Source organism: Halichoerus grypus, chromosome 1 (assembly GCF_964656455.1).
Source record: "Halichoerus grypus chromosome 1, mHalGry1.hap1.1, whole genome shotgun sequence".
NCBI classification, from domain to species: Eukaryota; Metazoa; Chordata; class Mammalia; order Carnivora; family Phocidae; genus Halichoerus; species Halichoerus grypus.
In genome coordinates, this window is record NC_135712.1 from 178,087,713 (window position 1) to 178,105,511 (window position 17,799).

The window sequence follows — 17,799 nt, forward strand, 5'->3', positions numbered from 1 at the left end:
CTCTATTTCTTGAGGTCCTGAGGGTCCGGCCCGGGCCATGGTTTATATTTGAGCACTCCCAGGTGATTCTAATACACAGTGAGATTGGAGAGCCACCAAACTGGAAAAGTTATTTCCAGGTTTACAGTAAACGAACGTGAGTGAGCATTTTCTCCATATTTATGATATGGCTCAAGTTTAAATTTTCTAATTTCTAAATCTTAATGATGATCAAACCACCAGGAGATAACCCCCCCCGCCCCCATTGAAATACTAATGGCTGCTGATTCCAAACAGTATTAACTTGGTAATGCCAATTGAGTTCCTTCATTCTCTTACCACTTAACATGGGTCGACTGACCTTCATGGTGCCGAGGACTGACCTAAATCCCGACAGCCTATTTGTGTACAGGCTTGTACCCCGGTGTCCACACCGAATTCTCAAATTCCATATGGTTTTTAGTCCAGTGACAAGACATTTTGACAACACAGGTTTGAAAATATTGATGAGGATCTAAGAGACCTAAGTTCTAGGCAATGTTCTTTCCTGGAGTTGTCTGATGTTGGGTCAGTTTCCCGCTGTGAAAAATGAGGGCGTTGGACCAGTGGTTACTAAATCTGGCTGACCATAAGATTCACCTGGAGGGTTTTGCAAGACCACCGATTTCAAGGCCCCGGAGCTACCCGTTGAAACTTTTGGAGTGAATGTGTATGTGTGTGGGGGGAAGAGTGGGAGGCAGTGTTAGAAAGCAGAATTTTTTTTTTAAAAGATTTATTTATTTGAGAGAGAGAGACAGAGAGAGTGGGGGGAGGGACAGAGGGACAGAATCTTCAAGCCGACTTCGTGCTGAGCGAGGAGCCTGATGCAGGTACAGAGCCTGAAGCGGGGCTCGATCTCAGGACCCTGAGATCATGACCTGAGCCGAAATCACACGTTGGGTGCTAAACCCACTGAGCCACCCAGGTGCCGCTGGAAAGCAGAATTTTTTTTAAAAGAATCCTAAAATTGACTGGAAAATTAGCTGTGTTTGCGAGCCATTGGACAAGATAAGCTCCTAAGTCCTTCTCCACTCTAAGAATCTACGACATTAGACCTAGTTGGTTAAACTCCTATATCAGAAGAAGCTGGTGTGGGCGCAGGGCCTGGCTGAGGGCTGGGTCTGCAGAAGGATAAAACAGAAAACAGAACGGGCACAAGAAGAAGTATCATCTTTGACCACTACCTGCATGTGTCTCAGGATTTCGCTGTTCATATGGCTTCTGCTCAGGTCTTTTTGTCAGAGTCATATTGTTAAATGTCTAATGGCCATCTTCTTACATTACCTTTGAAAACGGTTGAAAAGGTGCTTCTTGGGAATATTGTTCTTAGAATAATTTTCCTCACTTTTCCTGCCACCCACCTCACCTTGCTACTGCTCCAAGTCTGAGTGTCACTGTGCAGAAGAATCTTTCTGGGATGCTTGTTTAAAATGCAGGTTCCTGGGCACCTGGCTGGCTCAGTGGGTAGAGCACGTGACTCCTGATCTTGGGGTCGTGAGTTCAAGTCCCACGCTGGGCCTAGAGCTTACTTAAACAAATACAGTTTCCTGGGCCTTTCCCCTGATTCTAATTCAGGACATTTGGTTTGGGCCCAGAAACCTGCATTTTTCATCTGAACTGCTTTCAATCTTCCTGTAAAACTTAGTATGCAGCCTTTCTCAGGCTTCCTTTATGATAAGAATCTCCTGAGTCCATCAACAAATGAATGGATAAAATGTGATGTAGCTATAAAATGCAATAATCCTCAGCCATAAAAAGAAGTGAAGTATGGAGAACATGCTACAACATGGATGAGCCTTGAAAACATTATACTAAGTGAAAGAAGTCAGAAACAAAAGGCCATATCATGTACAATTCCATTAATACAAAACGTCCAGAATAGGCAAACCCATAGAGATAGGAAGTTGATCAGTGGTTGCCAGGGGTTTGGAGGGAGAGAGGAATGCAGAGTGAGTGCTAATGGATAGGGGTTTCTTTAAGGGTGATGAAATGTTCTCAGAAAGTGGTGATAGTTGCACAACTTTGTGAATATGTTAAAATCATTGAATTGTATACTTTAAAAGGGTGAATGTTATGGCATGTGAATTATATCTTTAGGAAGAGAAAGAGGGGCTCAGTCGATAGAGAACGTGACTCTTGGTCTCAGGGTTGTGAGTTCGAGGCCCATGCTGAGTGTAGAGATTACTTAAAAAAACAAAATCTTTAAAAAATACAAAAACCAACCAACCAAACAAAAAACAACCTGGGCAGTTGTTTAAAAAAGCAGATTCCCAAGCCCTACCCCAGATCCACTGAGTTAGCACCTCTAGGGAAGAACCTAAGAATCTGATTTTAATAAATGCCCCAAGTGATCCTTATCCTAAGGGAAGTTCAGGAGAAGCTCCTTGGAACACTGAAGGCCAGAGTCGTCCTTCTGCACGGACTCTTGATTCTCCATCTGTGGTTGGCAGCCTCTAAGATGGTCCCTATGATCCCTACCTCCTAGTATTCTGCTCCCCTTGAGTGTGGACTGGGCTTGTTGACTCACTTCTAATGAATAGAGTACAACAGAAGTGATGGATATTACTTTCAATATTAGGTTTTTAAAAGATTGTGGCTTCCATCCAAAGAATATATACAAATAGCCAATAGCATATGAAGAGACACTGGATGTCACTCATCAGTAGAGAAATGCAAATCAAAACCACCGTGAGATATCACCTCAAACCCATCAGCATGGCCACTATAAGACAAAAGAAAACAAAGCAATGGAAAATAACGTGTTGGTGACGATGTGGAAAAATCAGAACACATCTGCACTGTCAGTGGGAATGTAAAATGGTGCAGCTGCTATGAAAAACAGTATGGAGGGTCCTCATGTATTAAAAATAGAAATACCATCTGATCCAACAATCCTACTTTTGAGTATATACCCAAAAGAATTGGAAGCAGGATCTTAAAGAGATATTTGCATACCCATGTTCACTGTAGCTCTATTCACAATAGCTAAGGGGTAGAAGCTACTCAAATGCCCATTGACAGATGAATTAATAAGGAAAATGTGGTATAATGCATATGATGGGATATTATTTGGCCCTAGAAAGGAAGGAAATCCTATTACATATAATAACATGGATGAACTGGAAGACATTATACTTAGTGAAATAACCCAGTCACCAAAAGACAAATACTGTATGGTTCCACTTATGTGAGGTACATAGAGTAGTCAAATTCATAGAGACAGAAAGTAGAATGGTGGTTCCCAGGGGTGGAGGGGAATGGGAAGCTGTTCAATGAGTGTAGAGTGCCGGTTTTGTAGGATGGAATAGTTTTGGAGATCTGATGCACAATGTGAATATATTTAACACTATAGAACTGCACACTTAAAAATGGTTAAGATGGGTAAAAAAAAATTGTGGGGGTGCCTGGGTGACTCAGTCGGTTAAGCATCTGACTCTTGATTTTGGCTCAGGTCATGATCTCAGGGTCGTGAGATTGAGCCCCATGTCGGGCTCTGCCCTGGGCATGGAACCTGCTTGAGATTCTCTGTCTCCCTCTCTGTCTGGCCCTCCCCTCCCCATCCCCCACTGCAGGTGTGCTCTTTCTCTCTCTCTCTCTCTCAAAAAAAAAAAAAAAAGTGTGTCTTCCATTGCAGGCTCTTGTTCTCTCTTGATACACCTCCTCTCTGTCGCCCTCCAGCCCATGCTGTCTTTCAGATCCCCAGCTGTCATGTTGGGAGGACACTCAGGCAGCCTATGGAGAGACCCATGAGGTGAGGAGCAGAGACCTTCCAGCAACACCACGGTGAACTTGGATGTGAATCTTCTGAGGCCTGCCAACATGTGAATAAACTTGGAAGTGTAACTTTAACCCCCCAGTTGAACCTTCAGATAAACTCTAGCCCTCACAAACAGCTTGACTGAAGCCTCACAAGAGACTTTGGGGTAGGGGCACTCAGCTGAGCTGCATCTGAATTCTGACACACTGAAGTTGTGACATAATGACAATTCATTGTTTTAAACTGCTAACTTTTGGGGTAATTCGCTATGCAACAATAGATAACTAATACACCATCAAATGTGTTTTGCTCAGTTAGTCAAATTGCAATGCAGACCCTACCAGGGCACTGGCTGCAATCCTATTTTTCAGGATATAAAATTGTATGTATATTTTGGTAAGCCAAATAATGGGTCCCCCAAAATGTCCACATCCTAATCCCTGGAATGTGTGAATATAGTATGTCCCATGGCAAAAGGGACTGCCGATGTAATTAACATTACAAACTTTAGGGGCACTTGGGTGACTCAGTCGGTTAAGCATCTGACTTTGGCTCAGGTCATGATCTCTGGATCCTGGAATCGAGCCCCACATCAGGTTCCCCACTCGGCAAGAAGTCTACTTCTTCCACTCCTTCTTCCTCTGCCCCTACCCCTCCCTCTACTTATGCTCTCTCTCTCTTAAAAAAAAAAAAAATTACAAACTTTAAAATAGGTTATCCTGGATGATCCAAATGGGCCCAATCTAATCGCACAAACCCTTGAAAGCAGAGAACTTTCTCTGGCCAGAGGTAGGAGAAATTTGGCAGAAGTAGAAGTTGGAGAGATTCCAAGTGTGGGAGCGACCTCAGCACTGATGGAGGGCAGTGGGCAATGTGTAAACATGAGAATGAATGTGAGCAGCCTGTAGGAGCAAAGACCAGCACCCAGCTGACGGCCAGCAAGGAAACGGGGACCTCAACCCTACAGCGGTAAGCAACTGAATTCAACCAAAACTTGAATGAGCTTGGAAGTGATTCATCCCGAAGTCTCCAAAAAGCAATGCAGTCCTGCTGACACCTTGATTTTGGCCAGAGCAGAGAAACCAATCCAGCCAACTGGGATTTCGGATCTACAGAGGTGGGATAATAAATCTGTATCACTTTCAGTTACCAAGTTTGGGGTAATTTGTTATGGCAGCAATAGAAAACGCACATTATTTATGCGTGTATGATATTTATTGGTTTTCAGTCCCTTCCCACCAGGTATCATAGCTATGCAGATGGTGCACAGTGTTATTTATCATTTTCCACTTATCCTGCTGAAGCAGTCATTCACTATCTTAGTGCCTCTCTGTATCGCAGGCTTGAGTGTTCCATGCATTGTTTTTCAAGGCTCTCTGGGAAAGACACTCCTTTTTCGGGAGCCTGGCATCTGGCTGGGGCGAGACTCTGCACGTGCTGATTGTTTCTGAGGCTACTGATCAATACTTACCATTAGGGCAACAACTCCATGCATCACTAAACTTTGACCTCAGTGCCCCAGAGCAGTCCCAAGATGCCAATTGATGTACAGGCAATATACATATTCCTCAAACCAATACCCCTTTCATAGACTTCCCTGAATTAAATTTTAGAGGCTTCAGTGATGACAAAGTAATGTTGCTAATGTACCGGCAAGCCCAGAGTATTCAGAAAGGATGCTTGGATAAAAGTAATTGGGTTTATACTTCTTAAAAAGATCTTTTGGATGGACACTGTGTTTGGACCATTGAATGGCTGTCCCTGCCTTCTATACAATGGGTGGTATGGGCACAAAGTGTCCCTTAAGCCCACTAAGCACACACTTAAGAAACCCAAGACCTCAAAACAAGTGGTTGGCTCCCTTTAGAAATCACAAGGGCTAAAAAGGGCCTAAAATAATGTTAATTGCACTTTTTTATCTACAACTTTTGGAATTTTATTTCCCCAGAAGTATGTATTTTTCAGGAAACTCTTCATAATGGTCTCCCATCATATACCATCCTGGTATGCTGAGTCAAAGGAGATGATACTACTGTTTTCCTGGATCTGTTCAAATGAGATCAATTGCCAAACAGTTGTTTGGATTAAAACCAAACGGTTAATTTAATCAGGCTTTCAAGAGGCAGTTATTTTGATTAAAGGAATCATATCTGAGTGGCCTTTGGCAGCTTCTTATCTTCAGTCTGTGGGTCCCACACATTTAGCTCTTCTGTGGAACCAGGGGGGCATCCATTGCTTGAGTAAAAAGGGGTTTACTGGAAGAGAAGACTCTTGAAATCCCATTGAAAAAAAAGTATAGCTGAGGGCGCCTGGGTGGCTCAGTTGGTTAAGCGACTGCCTTCAGCTCAGGTCATGATCCTGGAATCCCAGGATCGAGTCCCGCATCGGGCTCCCTGCTCAGCAGGAAGTCTGCTTCTCCCTCTGATGCTCCCCCCTCTCATGCTCTCTCTGTCTCTATCTCATTCTCTCTCTCAAATAAATAAATAAAATCTTTAAAAAAAAAAAAAAAAGTATAGCTGAGCCTCATATGGACTGAAAAGCCAGTAGGAACCAAAAAGGCTACTCCCTCCATCTCTTTCTCTCATGTCTTTCTAGAGCTACCTGGCTTCCCATCACTGCTTTCCTCTGAAATTCTCTGCTTACTCATTGGTGTGCCCAAGGCTAAGAATTCTAGCAGCCTTGAGGTTATATCACCTTTGGTATTGGACCCACCACCATGATTAATTTCATCCTGAGTCTGAATTCTAAGCAGCTCAATTTTAAATTCCCAGGGAAGAATTTGATGGCTTGGTCTGGTCTGGTATCTAGCTCTGGTCCAGTCAGCTGTCCCCAGGCCGAGTCAGGTGTCACAAGACACACAGGAAGGACTGGCCCCTCCAGGTGATGGATGGAGCAGGGAAGAGATAAATGATAGATGCCTCCAGAATTTTTCCTGAACTGATAATAGCAGATGCCCCTTTGCCATGTCTTTTCTTACCAACCTGCAAACACTTTAAAGGTAGAGGATTTTTTTTGTTTTCATCTTTATCTTCACCACCATACTTGGGCCAATGCCTCATTGATAGATACTCAATAAGTAAAAAAAAAAAAAAGATAAAGTTGGTCATGCCCACTTGCAGTGGTACATACATGGTTCTTACCATGCTGGCAAAACCCATGTGGGTGCTAAGGCAAGGAGAAATGAGGTATCACATGGGCTGACCACTCCTGAGTTCTTTCTTTCAGCAATGCTTGGGTTAATAGTAACTGTTATGCATTCTCCATTTTCCAAGGGGCAAACATAATATAAAGTGCTTTATATGTCATTATCCCACTTATCCACTATGATAACCCTGTGAGAAAATCGGAGCTCAGAAGTTAAGTAACTTGCCCAGGGTCACACAGCTCAAAAGTACTGTGGCCAATTCCAAACCGAAATCTAGAGCCCACCCTCCAAAGCCTTGCATTTTCCTTCCACCTTTGTTATGAGGAGTTGGGAATGAGGCTGAGAGATGAAGCTAAGAGGAGAGGTGTTGGCTGGGTCAATGCCAGTTTGTGAACTAAACAAAATTGTTCTGTGCTAACAGTTTTTGAAAGCTTTTTGAACATGGCCTTGGGCCTTTCATGGTTCTGAGGTTTTCCAACAACTTCTCTTAATTGAGTCTTTCCAAGCTGAGCTGCAGGATTTAAGTAATTCAACAAGAAAAGAGTTCTCAGATTCCTTCTTTCCCTTTAAGCTGGGTTAGAATGTGTCCCCCAGCTTCCTGCTTTTAAACACTGGAAAACATTCTGGAAATCTGAGACCAGACCTGGGTCAGTGCTGCCATTTTTTATAGTGCTTTGCAGAGCGAGGGCTGAAATCCAGGCTGCCCTCTACTCACTATGTCTTGTCCCCTGCCACCAGGTTGTATTGCTCAGAGGAAGAGGTGCCATGTTCTAATTCACATCTTAGGGCACCCTATATAGGTGCACTGTGGGCTAGGGGAGGGTCAGATGGGCATAACATTGTTTCAGATTCCCTCTGCTTTAAGTTTTGATTATGACTTGTGATAATGCCATTTCTGGATCATAGCTCTAGTGTCTGGCAAGAGGAATCCAAATTCTGTTAGTCATTTTCAAGGGAGAGAGGGATTGACATTAGTGTCTGGAACTGGGTTCCCAACTGTTGGTAGGTGGGTGGGGTCTTCTCCCTGCCATTTCGTGCCACTGCTTAGCTGGTCTCCCAATTCTGTACACACAGCCCCTCACCCAAACCACAGGGGACAATCTAAGCAGTCTTGGGAATAATAGGGGGAAAAAGTGGAACTTGGTTAGGAAAATGACTTGGTCAAGACCCAATATAGAGCAGGCCTGTATTAACCCTTAAAAAGGCTGGCTTGCCTTAGGGTTCTCGCTTTCTGAAAAAACACAAAGCCCCTTTACCCAACCCCCAGGGCACGATAGGCCTAGCTAAGGGGTTATATAGTATTTATGGCCTCTTTGCTTTTATTTGTGGTACTGTTAAAATGCCTTTCCAACATGCTGCCATGATTTAAATTATGTATGTGTGCTCATCCTGAAATATACGCACTTTGGAATGTATTTGGAACAGAAATAGGATTTTAAAGAAACAGAAAGATTGTGGGTTCCAAGAACCTCCTCCTCCTGCCCCTACCCTGGCTTCACTCAGTCCCTGGAGCTGTGTATTCATGGCAGTACTGAGGGAGTCCCCAGGTGGTAAAGCATCATGGTTATAGATGATCAGTGTGGAGGGACAGATCTGGGTAGGTCCAATCTCATCTCGTCCACTCACTAGCTGTATTACCCTAAGCAAATTGCTTAAATGCTCCAAGCCTCCTTTTCCTCATCTATAAAACAGAGATGATAAAAGTTTCTTCTCCATGACCTCTCTGTGAGGCTCAGTGAAATAATGCCCCTGGAATGCTGAGCACAGAGCCGAAAAGAGTTAGCCCCATAAGCTCCACTTCTCTCATCTCAAGACATGAACCTGAATTCCAGTTGAGAACCTGTTGAGCGCCCAAGAGTTTGTGTCCTCTTTTGTTGGAGGTCCCCCTTTACTCATATGAATGCCCTCAGAATATAATCCTAGGCCCCCAAGCCTCCTCTGCAACACTGCTCCCACCAGGAAGAAGTTCTGGTTCCCATGACGTGCACCTAACCTGTGAGCACGCCTTCCCGCCTTGGTCTCCGGGTCCCGCAGGTGCCGGGTGAGACCAGTGAGCTTGTTAACGAGGGTACAAAGCTGGAAGGAATGGGCTGTCTGCTGGATGTGCTTTAGTTGCAACGTTGTGTGGAGAAATGAAATGCTGAAATCTCAGGACACTGGTAAAGAGGAAAAGCTCATGGCCTCACATTTTCCATTCTCATATACAATTGCTTCTATCTCCAGGGTGTAACAAAACCTGCCAGTGGCTTCTTTTTATCAGAGGCAGTGGTAGGGGGTCCTCAGCATGTGCGCTGACTTTGGGATGAGGCTGTCCTGGGTCGGCTGCTACCAGCTGAGGGACTTCAGACAAGTTATTGAACCTCCACACACCTCAGTTTTCTCCTCTATACAATGGACATATTAGTAGCATCTATCCATCTCACTTGTGTTTTGAAGATTGAGAAAATGAATATAAAATGCCTGGTGCATAGTAAGCCCTCAATAAGTGTACTTCATTGATAGCACCATCCTCACGATTATTACCTACATCCTGATATTGCTGAGTATAGAAGATTTGCAGGGCCATCAGCTTCCTGCCCAAAGTTGGTAGTCAATAAGTGGTGGATGTTATTATAATGTCTCAGCTGTGGATATTAACTAGAAAAGCTAATCATTCTTTTCAAAGCACCCCAAGGGCTTGTCCCATTCTGTAAGGTCTCTGGTGTGTTCCCCTCACCCTATGAAAAGATGGTTTCCTACGGCAGACGCTACGGGTTGTCACCCCAACTGCCAGGTCCCCTTCTTCCTTGTGAGCAGAACACCATTTCTATTCAAGCAGCCTTCAACCACGAAGAATCATGATTGGTGCAGTCCCATTTACCTTCCTCTTAATTGGTCTAAGAGAAGGCATGTGATAAGACATAAGGGAAAGTCTCCCAGTGAAAGGAGAGAGTGTGAGGTGAGCCTCATTTTGGTCCCTGGCATCTTCCTTCCTGCTTTAGGTACTGTCATGTGAGGATGTGAGGCATGGAGCTGCAGCTGCCATTTTGTGACCATGTGGTTACGAGCATGAGCCTGACAGAGCAAAAGAAATAGAAAGAGTCGAGATTCTTAGACACTGTTAAGCTGCCAAGTCGACTCTGAAGCTGCTTGCCTCCACACTTCCTTTTTGGTACACAATAACTGTTCTTATGATTTGGCCTATTGTTGATCTGGTTTTCTGCTTAGTCAATTTACTCCTTTTCTGTTTGCCAAGGCTGCAGAATGTCTGCTGTTCAAATTCTGCCCAGATATAAAGACATTCAGTTCCCATTTTCTTCCTCTACATTTGGGTAATCGAGTGTTTTTAAATAAAGTCCACGCTCACCATTGTAGTGAAACTGCTCTTGAAAAGGTCACCAGTGACCTCTTGATTGACATGTCCAAAGGCTTCATCTAATTTCCCATCCTGCTTAACCTCCGCTGCATTGGACAGCTTGACCTCTTTCTTATTCTCCAAGTGAGGCCCTCCCTTGGTGGGTGTCACTGCTCTTTCTATGTCTCTGGTCTGTCCTCTGTGGTTTCTTCTTTTTTTGCCCCTCAACTCTGCATGAACCCCGACATTCTGCCCTTTGTCTTCTCATCTCTCACCAGGCACTGTCCCTGAGTGCCTTCTCGATGTTTAAGACTCCAGTTACCACCCGTGGGCCCTCGTGATTCCCACATCCATGTCTCCAGTGCCTGTCTTTCCTCAGCACCAGATCTGCTTTTCTCCCTGTGAACAGGATGTGTCCACTTGGATGTCCCCACAGGACCATCAACACCATATTTGTAAACTGAACTATGTCCCCTACAAATTACTTCTCCTCTGTCACACACCTCACCACTCACACTAGTCCTCAGTTAGAAAGCTCAGAGTCATCCTAAGCAATTCCTTCTTTCCCAACACCCAATTAATCATCAAGAATAAAAATGTCTCTATTCTCAGGAGTCTGTTGCAGCTTCCCCATGCTCACTGCCATGGCCTCCAGTCATCGTTTCTGTCTTGCAGAAGTCTCTCACGTGCCTCCAATCTGCCCCCAACATCCCGCCACCTTCTCTAATCATCTGCATTGCTGTTAGAGTGGATTTTCTAAAATCAAATGGAATCATGTAACTGGATTTAAAATTTTCCAAAGGGGTAGATGTGTGTGAGAGGGGGCAGGGTGGGGAGATTGTATTAGCCATCACGCCCTCCAGATCAAGTCCACACTTCCTCACATGGCACAGAAGACCTGCTAGTTGCTCTGGGAACAGACTGGATTTTGTGTTTTATCTCCTACCAACTCCCCTCCACCTTCCCTGTCTTCTCAGTTGGAGCTCCTGGGGTCGAGTCTTTCTCGTCATTATTTCAAACTCTGCTTAGATGCTGGACTGCTCTTCCCCAGCATTCTGAACTTCTAGCATCTTTCAGTTCTCAAATCAAACAGCACTTCTTCTCCAAAGCATTCCCTGAGCCTAGGACCAAGCCAGAGATTCTCAGCCTTGGCACTACTGACATTTCGGGTTGCATAATTCTCTGTTGGCTAATTCTCAACAACAGGCTGTTGGAGGCTGTTGTAGGATGGGCATTGGAGGATGTTTGGCAGCATCGCTGGCCTCTACCTGCTGGATGCGAGCAGCACCCGCCTCCCCCAGTTTCCACAACCAAAAATGTGTCCAGATGCTGTGAAATTTTCCCTGGAGGACGAATTGCCCCCTCTCCCGGTTGCAAGCCATTGAACTAAACCAAGTCCCCTTCTTATCATCCCGTAGCCTCCTGTCCTTCTCTGATCATAACACCCATGGCACAGTTTTGGAGTGACCTGTCTGATTGTCTCATCTGTTCCAACAGAATGTTATCTCCAAGAGGGCATCTCCCAGGGCCCGGCACCCACTAGGCATGTAGTTTAGCTTCATGGAAGAGTGAGCTCCCTGATGGGAGCGACCTTGTCTGTACTCTGCATGGTGCCCAGTATGGTGCTGGCACATATAGGGCTCAATAAACATTTGTCGAATGAAGGAATGATTCAATCATTCCATTCAAATGCTTCTTTCTCTGTGAAACTTCTACTAGTATCCCAGTCAAGGTTAGAGTCTTTTTTTCTCTTAACCCCATAGTATTTTATGCATGCCCCTGTCCCCCAGCACTTACTACATTGGACATTATAATCAGTTTGGTGATACATGTTTGTGGAAATGAAATCATGTTCTCTGGGGGCACGTGGGTGGCTCAGTTGGTTAAGCATCTGCCTTCAGCTCAGGTCATGATCTCAGGGTTGTGAGATGGAGCCCTGCATCAGGCTCTACACTCAGCACAGAGTCTGCTTAAGATTCTCTCCCTCTTTGGGGTGCCTGGGTGGCTCAGTTGGTTAAGTGTCTGCCTTCGGCTCAGGTCCTGGGATCGAGCCCCACGTCGGGCTCCCTGCTCAGCGGGGAGCCTGCTTCTCCCTCTCCCTCTGCCTTCTCCCATGCTCTTGCTCCTACTCTCTCTCTCTCTCAAATAAATAAATAAAATCTTAAAAAAAGATTCTTTTCTTCTCCCTCCGCCCTTCCCTGCCCTGCTCACACACAGTCTCTCTCTCTCTCTCTAAAATATAATAATAATCATAATAATAATAATCATGTTCTCTGTATCTTCAGGTCTCTCTCTTGAAACAGAAAAACTAGGTCGATTCCTGTGCCCAGGAATGTCATGATCTACCTTTTCCTTAAACTACTACACCTGTTCTGCTCCTGGCTGTTCTCAGCCACACCCACCACACGCCCACTCATCCATCTTCCTTAGCCGACTTCAAAGAGGAGGAACAGCTCAGAGCTGCTGGGCATTGAGGACCCACGTCTGCTTCATGGTCCCATTTTGCCTCTCTCTTCTCTGACTGTGCTCCCAGCAATTACAATGGGTTCTGAGAGGTTTTAATAACATATGGAGCTTGCTCACAAGCCTCTCCCAGGGACAGGAAGCACCACATCTGCAGCATGCCCCCCACCTGATGACTTGAAATGCAAGAACCTCCAGCGAACCCCATGGCGGAAAGGTGCCGTGATAGTATTAAGTAAACAAACATTCACAATGGTCAGAAAGGACATCAGCCTTCCTTTGAGAAGAGTTCGGTACTCAAAGAAGAGTAGGGTAGGATTTTGTGCACGGTAGATGGTTAATATGCATCCTTTAGTCACAAAGGCCTGTGGGGAGAAGATGCCGAAGTTAATATTTATATTTGGCATCCAAGCCTCTGAATAACTAACAGCATTGAGGCCGGGTGTTTGGTTTGAGGTCAGCTCCATTTAAACAGTGAGGCCAGGTGCAGACACACACGCTGGACCTTTGAGCTCTGTGTGTTGCAATCCAGATGTTCTGCAGAGGTGATGAGCTTGGGTCACTGATGGTGGAAGAGTGTGTAGCGCTCTTCTAGCATCTTCCACGGGGAGCCCTGGACAGTAGACTTGGCCCTAAGCCCATGTTCCTTGCCAGAGTCAAGAAACAGTAGCAGATGCAGTTGTTGCCAGGGATAAGAGATCATCCACGGGGGAGTTGAGATAGCCAGGACAGGGGGTGGGTAGCACGAGGGAGGTCACAGAATTGACCGTGCTTAGCCTCTGCCCATGTCTGAATTACTTGGAGACGTTCTGCAACGGGAAAAATATTAGGCTTTTAATGACAGCCCTGACAAACATGATCCGTATGACCAAACTGGTCACGAAAGCAACTGCTATCATTTCTTCAAGGAGGATTTGTCAAATTGCACGTTTCGCACGGGGTTTTCCTAGTCCCACACTTTGCCTCGAAAAATGTGCACAAAGTGAGGGGTTTGAACTTTCTGAATTTAATGCAAAGCCCATATGTTGTTTGGGTTTTGTGTTGTTTGTTTGTTTTTATGGTTGCAAAATATGTTATATAAAAAAGAACCATATAGCAATAAAACGGTAATGTAAACACAAATCCTCCAAAGCACACAACATATTTCTAATGAAAGGAAACAACCACCTTCACTGTATCTACAAAGAAAAAAAAAAGAAAAATGATGAAGAGGGGCTGTTTCGTTCACAGATTGTGGAATCCTACTGTTTACTGCTCTCCAAATGAGTATTTTTGAGGCATGACTTTAAACAGGGAATTTTCCAAACAAAGTGGCTCCTGGCATCGCGCAAAGAACGTTGCTGTTGGTTGACAGCCAGGCAACTTGAATTCTGGTCTTGACTGCTGACCCCTGCTTCCTGGCTCCCAACCCCAGCACTCCACTCAGGGTGCTCTTGTCAAGGGTACCAGCGACCTTCTCGTTGCTAAATCCAAAGGGCATTTTGCAGTCCACTTCTGCCCCGACCTCTCTTCAGCAGATGACATGATTGCCCGCTCTTTCCTCCTTGAAATCCTCTTGCTCAGGGCCTACGGTGACACCACCCCGTCCTGGTTATTCTCTGGCTTTTCCCTACACTCCTCAGACACTCTCTAGGCTGTTCTTCTTCACCAGTGGCGACGAGCAGCTGCTGGGGGCTGAGGTCACACGAGGTTTTGTGGGCACTTTCTTATCAACTCTTCACAGCAGCCCCGGGAGCCAGGACTTCCTGGCTCCCTTTCACGGCCGGAATCTGCCCTCTGTTCCTCATCTCCAACTGCTTCCAACATATCTCCATTTGCCTGTGCCACAGTCACCTAGTAGGGGTAGTGGTGGTGGACGACTTCTCAGCTGCCAATCCTTTCCTGATGATTGGCAGAAGCCCATGATTGCTTAAGGAGTGGACACATGACCCAGACAGGTTAGATTTCTGGGAATGTCTAGGAAAAGTTTTCTCTCTCTTAAATAGACACATGAAGGATGGTTTCTTTTCTCCTTCTAGATACTGCTGTGCCTTGTATTATTAGAGTCATGACAACTGTCTGTAACCATGAGAAATAGGTCAAATCCAACAAAAGAAGAATGGCGCCTGGGTCCTTCATGACCAGCCGATTGAATCTTATCTGGGACAGGGGCTTCCAACTATGTTATAAATAATACATTTCCTTATTGCTTGTATAGGTTTTTGTTTTGTTTTGTTTTGTTGTTGTTACTTGCAGCCAAAAGCTTCCTAAGTGATACATCAAATTCATCGTATCTGCAGCTCAACTCAGTATCTCCTCCTCCAAACAGCCTCCCCTCCTATAACTCTAGCTTTATTAATATCACCATAGTTGACTCATTAACCCATGTCAGGACCCTGGGCATCATCCTTGACTCCTCCCTGTGCCTCACCCCCAAAGTCCAATCATGAATTAAGTCCAGGAGATTTGCAGGCGGCTGAGGGCCATGGTGGGGTTGAGCTCTGTCACCTGTCCTCCACCTGAGGAGCCCAGCTCAGGCAGCGCTGGGAGCCCAGCTGTCGCGGCTCCCCAGGAGCTGGGCCATGCAGGCCAACAGCCCGGATCACGCACGTGGGACAAAGGTGCTTTGGGCTGCCATGGCCAAGCTGTGCCCCGGCACCATGGTGGCCGTCCCCACCGACACACCATATAGCCTGACCTGCTTAGCCACCTGGGTGCCGTGTACCACCTCCAGGGCCGCAGCCAGGCCAAGCTGTCAGCCCTCTGCCTGAGCCACATGGCTGACATCTTCAGGGACTGCCATGTGAAAGTATCCAAGGGGCTCCTGAAAGACTTACTACCAGGACCAGTGACCCTGGTGTTGGAACACTCCCAGGAGCTCAGTAAGGACCTGAACCACTTTACTCCTCTTACAGGCATCTGGATTCCTGACCATTCCTTCGTGCAGGATTTGGCTCAGGTGTTTGGGACACTATTTTCTCTCACCAGTGCCAACCTCAGCTCTCAGGCCAGTTCTCAGAATGTCTTTGAATTCCAGTACCTCTGGCCTCAATTGTCCCAGGTCATTGATGGGGGACCAATTGAGGATGGCCACAGCCCTGAGTATCACCTGGGCTCAACTATGGTTGACTTGTCTGTATCTGGAAAGTTTGGCATCATTCATCCTCCAACAGAAGTAGGGGCTGCTGCCCTCACAGGGATCCTGCTTGTGAATCCAGTAGAAGGGAGGACCCAAGGACTGATGCTGGCCACTTTGTGTCTGTCCCCTGGTGACCAGCAAGGGTTCATTTACAGAGGCCATAGGGGCTACAACATCACTAGTCTGACTCTTTAAGGCAAGGTGTCTTTCTGAACACTGTAGACCAGGCCCCAAGCTGGGGTTTAGTCTCACCCCTGGTGGGGGAGGTCTTATGTATTATCTATAATTTCATGTATCAGCCAAAAGCTGACTAGAGACTTTGAGGACATTCCTAGGATGGCCCTATTCTTTTTTTTTTTTTTTTTTTAAGATTTATTTATTAGAGAGAGTGTGTGTGTGTGCACATGGTTGGGGAGGGAGGGGCAGAAGGAGAGGGAGAAGCAGATTCCCCATTGAGCAGGGAGCCCGATGTGGGGCTCCATCCCAGGACCCTGGGATCATGACCTGAGCTGAAGGCAGATGCTTAACTGACCAGATGCCCTGGTCTTGTTCTAATTAGTTTCTTTTTAAAAAATATTTTTGGAAAATAATTTAAAGAACAGATTTGGAGTCTAGTCAGAGCCTCCTCTCTGATGGGTAGTGGCATTTAAGGTCCAAATCAGCTAGAGCACCAGCTGGTGCTGTTTAAAAGTCTCCAGTGACCGACAGCACGTGTTTGTGCACTTGAAGCTGGAATCAGGTTCGGATAAAGATTGTTGAGCCCAGGCCCAATACTATTTCCTCTGACTGGGTAGGCTGGTGGTGTAGTATGCTTTAATGCCTGGTGGAGAGAGTTATCAGTTTGGACTAATGGTGGGAAGTGAGCTCAGTTGGAAGGGGTGGGAGTAGGGAGGTCCAAATTTTAAAATATTGGGAGGCACCTGGGTGGCTCAGTCTGTTAAGCAGCCAACTCTTGGTTTTGGCTCAGGTCATGATCTTGAGGTCATGAGATCAAGCTCTCCACGTTCAGCTCGGAGTCTGCTTAAGATTCTTTGTCTCCCTCCTTCTCCCTCTGCCCCTCCTCTGCTTGCATGCTCTCTCTCAAAAAAAAAAAAAAAAAAAATTGGAGTGGTGCCTGGGTGGCTCAGTTGTTAAGCGTCTGCTTTCAGCTCAGTCATGATCCCAGGGTCCTGGGATCGAGCCCTGCATAGGGCTCCCTGCTCATGGGGAAGCCTGCTTCTCCCTCTCCCACTCCCCCTGCTTGTGTTCCCTCTCTCGCTGTGTCTCTCTCTGTCAAATAAATAAATAAAATCTTTAAAAAAAAAATTGGAAAACAAATCTCTATTATTTTTCTTAAAAAAAAAGAAAAAGTCCAGGAGACTCTGCTGCTGAAGATCTCTTATTCTTTCTTTCCATTAACCCTCTCCTTGTTCTTTTCAGTTCTTTGCCATTTTTACTGTCCTTCTGCACCCTTTCTCATTTTGAGAGGTCACCACTGCCTATATTGATCCTAAAGAGATTTAAAAAACTCAGTACTAATCTTCCAACTTCCTTGATTGCACTGTGTCGATAGCCTACACTTATCTTCAACATGAACTCCGGCCAATGCGCACGGTGTGTGAGCTGCATCAAGACAGGGCTTACCTCTTTGGACTGGCACCTCCACTGCTCCACATCATCCTAGTTTCAACACACTGATTTCCTTGTGGTCCATGAGCCATTGCCCCTTAGTGTCACTGCATGTGCAGTTCCTGGACCTGGGATGCCCTCCCTGATGCCGCCCTAAACAATCCTGGCTGGCCAGCATGTTCTCATGCACCTTGGTTTGTCTCTCCTACAACATAGCAGGTGTACATTTCAGGCATGCCAGGCATATCGTTCCTTATTTTCATCTCTCCCCTCTTGATTTGTATTTTGAACCCCATCCCAAGTCAATCTCCATCAGTGTGGTGCTTCCCCACTCTCCAGTGGTGAATCTAAGTCCT

At 45.7% G+C, this 17,799-nt stretch overlaps 1 non-coding gene and 1 pseudogene across 1 annotated transcript; both read left to right on the forward strand.

The window, feature by feature from the left end:
* Positions 1–1,464: 1,464 nt before the first annotated feature.
* On the forward strand, positions 1,465–1,537 carry TRNAR-CCU (transfer RNA arginine (anticodon CCU)). Its single transcript has one exon. It is a non-coding gene; the product is annotated as a tRNA-Arg (tRNA).
* A 3,109-nt stretch (positions 1,538–4,646) lies between these two features.
* Positions 4,647–16,030, forward strand: LOC118538521 (threonylcarbamoyl-AMP synthase pseudogene; annotated as a pseudogene).
* The last annotated feature ends 1,769 nt before the right edge of the window (positions 16,031–17,799 follow it).